This window comes from Piliocolobus tephrosceles, chromosome 1, assembly GCF_002776525.5.
Source record: "Piliocolobus tephrosceles isolate RC106 chromosome 1, ASM277652v3, whole genome shotgun sequence".
Classification (NCBI taxonomy): domain Eukaryota; kingdom Metazoa; phylum Chordata; class Mammalia; order Primates; family Cercopithecidae; genus Piliocolobus; species Piliocolobus tephrosceles.
In genome coordinates, this window is record NC_045434.1 from 170,727,450 (window position 1) to 170,735,017 (window position 7,568).

At 41.4% G+C, this 7,568-nt stretch overlaps 1 non-coding gene across 1 annotated transcript; it reads left to right on the forward strand.

The window, feature by feature from the left end:
- LOC111524063 lies at positions 1-104 on the forward strand. Its single transcript, XR_002725680.1, has one exon. It is a non-coding gene; the product is annotated as a U6 spliceosomal RNA (small nuclear RNA).
- Positions 105-7,568: the final 7,464 nt, after the last annotated feature.

Sequence of the window (7,568 nt, forward strand, 5' to 3'; positions counted from 1 at the left end):
GTGCTTGCTTTGACAGCATATTTACAAAAACATGGAACAATACAGAGAAAATTGGCTTGACTCCTACACAAGGATGACACATCTGTGAAGTATTCTATATGCTTTTGGTATGGATTTTAATTTTGTGACAATGTTTACCTTTACATATTTAAAAACAGAATTAAATTAACAAGAATGGAAGGGATCCTAAAACTGAATATAAACAGAAACAAGTGAACCAAACTATATTTAAATAAACAATATAATCACTCTGAAGGAAAAAAAAAACTAATCTAAATACTTTTGAACCTAGTACTTGAATATACACCTTTTGTCAAAAAACAAAACAAAACAAAACAAAACTGCAAACAAATCTTGAACCGTTTAGTAGATTGTTTTGTTAGCAGAATGGATGTAGCAATTCTATTCTGTGTATATCTTATTTATTTATTTATTTGTTTGTTTTTGAGATGGGGTCATGCTCTGTTGCCTAGGTTGGAGTGCAGTGGTGTGATCTTGGCTCGCTGCAACCTTTGCCTCCCAGGTTCAAGCGATTTTCCTGCCTCAGCCTCCCTAGTAGCTGGGATTACAGGCATGCACCACCATGCCAGGCTAATTTTTGTATTTTGTAGTAGAGATGGGGTTTCACCATGTTGGCCAGTTGGTTTTGAACTCCTGACCTCAAGCAATTTGCCAGCCTTGGCCTCCCAAAGTGCTGGGATTACAGGCATGAGCCACCATGCCCCGCCTATATCATAATTTTAAACAAATGAATAAAGATATTGATGTTGTTGAGAGCCAGAGTTCTTACTGTGGGAAAAGGGAGATGCAAATAAGGAATAGGAGAAAGAATCTTGTGGTGTTAAATTGGAATTAAAGTATCAGTAACGAATTCTTAATTTAAAATGGTTGAACAGGGCTGGTCGTAGTGGCTCAAGCTTATAATCCCAGCACTTTGGGAGGCCAAAGTAGGAGGATCACTTGAGGCCAGGAGATCAAGACCAGCCTGGGTAACATAGTGAGACCCCCTCTCTATAAAGAATTTAAAAATACTAGCTGACCGTAGTGGCCTCTAGTCCTAGCCTATTCCAGAAGCTGAGGTGTAAGGGTCACTTGAGCCCAGGAGTTCAAATCTGCAGTGAGCTATGATAGCATCACTGCACTCCAGCCTGGGCAACAGAGTGAGACCCTGTTTCTATTAAAAATAGTTATAATAATAATTAAACAAAATTAGGTTGCTATTTTTCCCCTTTGGCTCTGTTTACTAAAATGGCCTAAAAGCAATTACACTCCAATAGGAATGAGCACATCTGATGCCCAGATCTTTGTTTCTAAACACCATTCCCCACTGAAGAGTAGCTCTTTGGAGAAATGGCTGATTTTCAGACTAGGCAGTGAAAGTACAAGATAAGCCTGGAACATCTTATTATACCAGAAAGCAAGGAGGTGTTAAAAAAAAAATGATGAAGACATGTCAAAAGGACACAGGAGCTGGTTTGAAGAGGCTCTCATTGGCCAAACCTGGGGACAAATTGAACATTTAAAATATAATAAGGATAATGGTTTATAACTCATTAAATAAACTAAGAATACATTAGTTTATACTCTTGATAATAATTAGAGAGAAGGAAACATTCTTGCTTACAAATGTAAGATGGAATGATAGAAGTAGAAAATCACCAGTTTGCAACTATCACAGTAATTGATTAAGACAAGAATTATCAATGAGTATTGAAACCACTGGGTAAAAGTTTGAAGAGGAACAGGATATTTACATAGTTTCAAAGTCCCTCTCTACAGATTACCATTACTTACACAGGAAAAAATACTCTACAGTGAAGAAATCTGGTAGATACCACCTTAATCCGCTGATCAAAGTGAACACCATCAATAATGGGACCAAGTGACACCATGTTTCTCCCCATGTGATGCCCTGAGAGGGACACAGCATCCATCACTAGTATTTCTGCCTGGAAAAAAATGTAAATCCCTTCACGAGAAAACACGAGTCAAAGCCAAACAGGGAGACACTACAGAACACCTGGCCAGTACTCTTTAAAGATGTGAGTATCTTGAATAACAGTGAAAGACTGGGGAACTATTCTAGATTAAAGGAGACTGAAGAGTTATAATAGGCTGCGTGTGATGGCTCACACCTGAAATTCCAGCACTTTGGGAAGCAGAGACAGGAGGATCGCTTTGAGGCTAGGAATTACAGACCAGTCTGGGCAACATAACGAGACCCCGCCTCTACAAAAATAATTTTTTAAAAAATTAGCCGGGCATAGTGGTGCATGCCTGTGGTACTAGTTAGCTAGTCTGGAAGCAGGGGTGGGAGGATTGCTTGAGGAATTCAAGGTTGTAAGTGAGCTGTGATTGAACCACTGCCCTCCAGCCTGGGTGGCAGAGTGCGATCCTGTTTCTAAAAAATAATAATTAAAAAAAACTTTAAAAAAGGGATGACAGTTAAGAATAATGCATTACCTGGATCAGGTGCTGGATCAGAACCTGGGTGGGGGAAATTACTGCTGTATAGGACATTATCAGGCCAATTAGTGAAAGTTGAATACAGACTGTATATAAGCACTATGTCAATTTAAAATTTCTGGATTTGATCGTTGTACTGAGTGGGTATGTAGGTATATAAGAGAATGTCCTTGTTCTCAGAAAATACACACTGAAATATTTAAGGTATTTGGGGTAAATACTGCAATTCAAATGGCTCAGGAAAAAATATACATATCCATGTATATGCATGTAGGTATACGCCCACACATGAGAACTTCTGGGGCATCTGGGAATTCTTTGTAATATTTCTGCAGCTCTTCTGCAAGTTTGAGATTATTTCAAAGTAAAAAGTTAAAAAATAAAGTGTAAGGCCAGGCACGGTGGTTCATTCCTGTAATCCCAGCACTTTGGGAGACAAGGCCGGCGGCGGGGTTTAACATTTGAGGTCAGGAGTTCAAGACCAGCCTGGCCAACATGGTGAAACCCTGTCTCTACTAAAAATACAAAAATTAGCCAGGCTTGTGGCGTCCTCCTGTAGTCCCAGCTACTTGGGCGGCTGAGGCAGGAGAATCACTTGAACCCATAGGCAGAGGCTGAAATGAGCCAAGATCAGCCTGATGCATTCCAGCCTGGGTGACAGAGAGAGATTATTGTTTTATTTTTAAAAAATAAAAAGCAATAATAATACAGCATGGATGAAGAAATAGAAACAGTATGGAGATAACTCTTTAGAAAATTTGGCTGTGAATGGGAGCAGAGAAATGGAACCAGAAATAGAGTCAGGGTCATAAAATAGCTCTTTAAAGATAGAAGAAACTAGGTTTGTTCACTAATCAGAGAACCAAGATGGGCTTCAGTCTCTCCCTTTTGAGACAAGGGACTTAGATCAGACATCCTGTAAGGGCCTTTCCACCTCAGGCCCTTTGCGACTCTGACTCTCCTACCCTCTCCTAGATGCCAAGAGCACTTCTGAAAACACGTTTTATTCCTTAAACTGCAACCAGGAAAAGACATTTGGGCCACGACCACTTGAGGGCAGTAGAAAATGATGCTGCAGGCGATCCTGGTGGTTTTTTTGTTTTGGCTGCTGGAACAAAACAAAGGCCTTCACCTGATTTTCTCTCAAATGTCTTAGGGCAAATAAAGGTCCTGTGAACACACCACTTTTTCCAAATATTTTAAACAAGAAAAGCCCAACTTAAGTCATAACAGGGGGTTGAGGAGAGGAGTAAGAGGGTGAGAGGGTCTCACATCTTGAAAAAAGCTGGCACATATTGTAAGGTGAATAAAGAATAACTGATAACAGAAAAATTAGAGCCTGTCAGAATTGAAAGGGATCCTAGAGGAGGATGAATAGAGCCCCTTTGTTTTATAGGCAGGACCCTGGGTCCAGAGGAGGGAAGGGGCTTGCCCAAAGCCACAATGACATGGTAGAGAAATTAATGGTTTCAATACTCATCTGGTTAGCCTGTGAAGACAGAGATTCTGATATTTCCAAATGACATAATAAACATCACTTGCAAAAAGCTTGGCCCCATCATTGGTTTTGGTACTGAGTTCTGAAAACACTGTGACAGCACAGTTGTGAGGCTGTGTCTCTTGTGGCTTCCCTCTCCCTGGGAAGATCTGACTGTTCACTTTAATTCTTATCCACTTCCCAACGGGTCTGAATGCCCTGGACAGCATAGTTCTGATCCTATCCGACCTACTTCTCACGCCTCTCTGAGAGGAGCTTCAGATTGCTGAGGGATCTTAGACTTTCCTACCAACATTAGGGGATGAAGTTGAAGGCCATTTGGAAAAAAAAAAAAAATGAATGAGCATGTGACAGAACATTATTTAGAAAGAACCAACATTATCGTTGCCATAGAGGGGAGATGATCTTAAAAGGACAATCAGAAAATCCAAAGTATGAAACTTCCCTAATGTGACTTAGGGACATGATGGAGAATAAAATTACTAGACTGTTCAAAATTAAAAAACCAGTATGACTTCACAACATGACAAACAACTGGAATCAATCTTTTTTTTTTTTTTTTTTGAGATGGAGTGTCCCTCTATCTCCCAGGCAGGAGTGCAGTGGCACAATCTCAGCTCACTACAACCTCTTCCTCCCGGGTTCAAGCAATTCTTGTGCCTCAGCCTCCCAAGTAGCTGGGACTACAGCATGTGCCACCACTCCCCACTAATTTTTATATTTTTAGTAGAGATGGAGTTTCACCATGTTGGTCAGGCTAGTCTCGAACTCCTGACCTCATGATCCACCTGCCTCAGCCTCCCAAAGTGCTGGGATCACAAGTGTGAGCCACCGCGCCCAGATGAGATCAATTATTTAGAATAATAACCTCTAACCCCTAACCTCACTATTATCTATTCCTCTGCTAAAAAAAAAAAAAAATTTAAAAATTAAAAAAAAAAAAAAAGAAGGAAGGAAGGAAGAAAGAAAGAAAGAAAATGCCCAGGCATTAGCCTGACATTCAAAAATCCCTTGCCTGTTCCAGATAATTTTCTAGTCTCATGTCCTGCCATAGCTCCTACCCTGCACTCCAACCACTGTTTTCTGAGCACTCACTGCAATGGTATAACTGTGAACATTTATTCAGGCCATGTTCTGCATTTGCTCCATCTTGAGGCTTGATTCAAATGCCACCTGCTTTGGAGGATTTCCTTGATCTGACCCTCATGTTTACTCACAGCTTCCTTTTGGCTTCCACAGCCATTTCATGTACTTCCTCTTTTTCCTTTTTCTTTTTTTCTTGAGACAGAGTCTCACTCTGTTGCCCAGGCTGGAGTGTAGCGGTGTGATATCCGCTCACCGCAACCTCCGCCTCCTGGGTTCAAGTGATTCTCCTGCCTCAGCCTCCAGAGTAGCTGGGACTACAGGCATGCACCACCATGACGAGCTAATTTTTTGTAATTTTTTTAGTAGAGATGGGGTTTCACCATGTTGCCAGGCTAGTCTCGAACTCCTGAGCTCAGGCAATCCGTCCACCTCAGCCTTCCAAAGTACTAGGATTACAGGCGTGAGCCACTGCACCCGGCAGCATGTACTTCTCTTTAATATTTATTTCATTCTGTCTTTTCTTTCCCATCACAGAGTGAGCACTTAGAGGGCATGAACTGGGTCTTAATACTATGATTTTTTTTGGAGGTTGCTTCCAGTGATTAATAATCTACCAATAATCTTACTTATCTTTCTAACTCTCCTGTTTTTTCAGCTCACTCCTTCCAATGCCCTGACTCCAACACTTCTCTGATCCCTCCCTGGGCCTTACAATCCAGTGATCCTAGTATCTCTTTACCATTCCTCACCTATCTGGTGTCCTCACTTCCCTTTTTACCCATCTAAACTCTAAGGTCCGATGTTAAAATCACTCCCTTGATAGGTCCTCTTTTCTCTTGCCTCCTCTTGTATTCTCATTTTGCTTCACAAGATCCCTACCCTGAACAATCTAACTCTACCTACTCTCTGCTTTTGGGAAAGGGGATGAAGAAAAACCCACAACTGTGTCAACTGGACTCTTAAAATTCATCGCCACTGACCTCAAGTGGGCTTTTGGTGCTACCTGGGAATCATACTACATTTTCAAGTGCATCCACTTTTCCTAAATGCTTATTTCATAACTTTTTTCAAACTTTTCATATCCTCTCCTTCTTCCTCCTTCTCAGCAGATAACCCAACCCCCTGCATCCATGCCCACATACTCAGCCCTCTTCGGTATTCTCAAAGCCAATTCTTTCCCCTGCACTCCAACAATTCCCTCTCTTGCTTGTATCATCAGTGTTTCCTCTTCTACCAGATCATTCCATTCACTTTTTAAAAAATGCTGCGTTGTTGCTCACCTTAAGAAAAAGTGAGCAATATCACCTCTCACCACACTACTAACACCCTGCCCCAAACCATTATCATATCTGGATTATTGCAATAATCTTATATATGTTTTACCAATTTCTGCCCTCGTTTATCTACAGTTTATTATCCCACAACAGTCCAAATAATATTTTTTCTTTAAATGTTTTTATTCTTTTTTTTTTTTTTTTTTTTTTAGACAGAGTCTCGCTCTGTCGCCAGGCTGGAGTGCAGTGGCGCGATCTTGGCTTACTGCAACCTCTGCCTCCCAGGTTCCAGTGATTCTCCTGCCTCAGTCTCCTGAGTAGCTGGGATTACAGGCACATGCACCACCACACCCAGCTAGTTCTTTTGTATTTATAGTAGAGGCACGTTTTCACCATGTTGGCCAGGCTGGTCTCAAACTCCTAACCTCAGGTGATCTGCCTATCTCGGCTTCCCAAAGTGCTGGGATTACAAGCGTGAGCCACCATGCCTGGCCTTATTTTTTTCTTTTTTGCAATGGAGTCTCGCTCTGTTGCCCAGGCTGCAGTGCAGTGGCCTGATCTTGGCTCACTGCAGCCTCAGCCTCCCGGGTTCAAGTGATTCTCCTGCCTCAGCCTCCCGAGTAGCTGGGATTTCAGGCATTTTGATATTTTTACTAGAGGCAGGGTTTCACCATGTTGGCCAGGCTGGTCTCAAACTGACCTCCAGTGATCCACCTGCCTTGGCCTCCCAAAGTGCTGGGATTACAGGTGTGAGCCACTGCACCAGGCTATAATTTTAATTTTTTTTACAGGCAGGGTCTCAGTCTGTCACTCAGGCTGGAGTGCAGTGATGCAATCATAGTTCCCTGCAGCCTCAAACTCTTGGGCTCACCACGCCTGGCTAATTTTTTTTTTTTTTTTTACAGACAGGGTCTTGATATGTTGTTCAGGCTAGTCTTGAACTCCTTGGTTTCAAGGAATCCTCCCACCTCAGCCTCCCAAAGTGCTGGGATTACAGGTGTGAGCCACCATGCCTGGTTTATTTGTCTTTTTATTGCTGAGTTGTAAGGATTCTTTATATATTCTAGTTAGAATTCACTTGTCAGATATATGATTTGTAAATATTTTCTCCCATTCCTTGGATTGTCTTTTCACTTTCTTAACAGTGTCCTTCAAAGTAGATAAGTTTTGATGACATCCATTTTATCTAATTTTTCTTTTGTTGCTTGTGCTTTAAGGTATTATATCTAAGAAATCATTGCCTA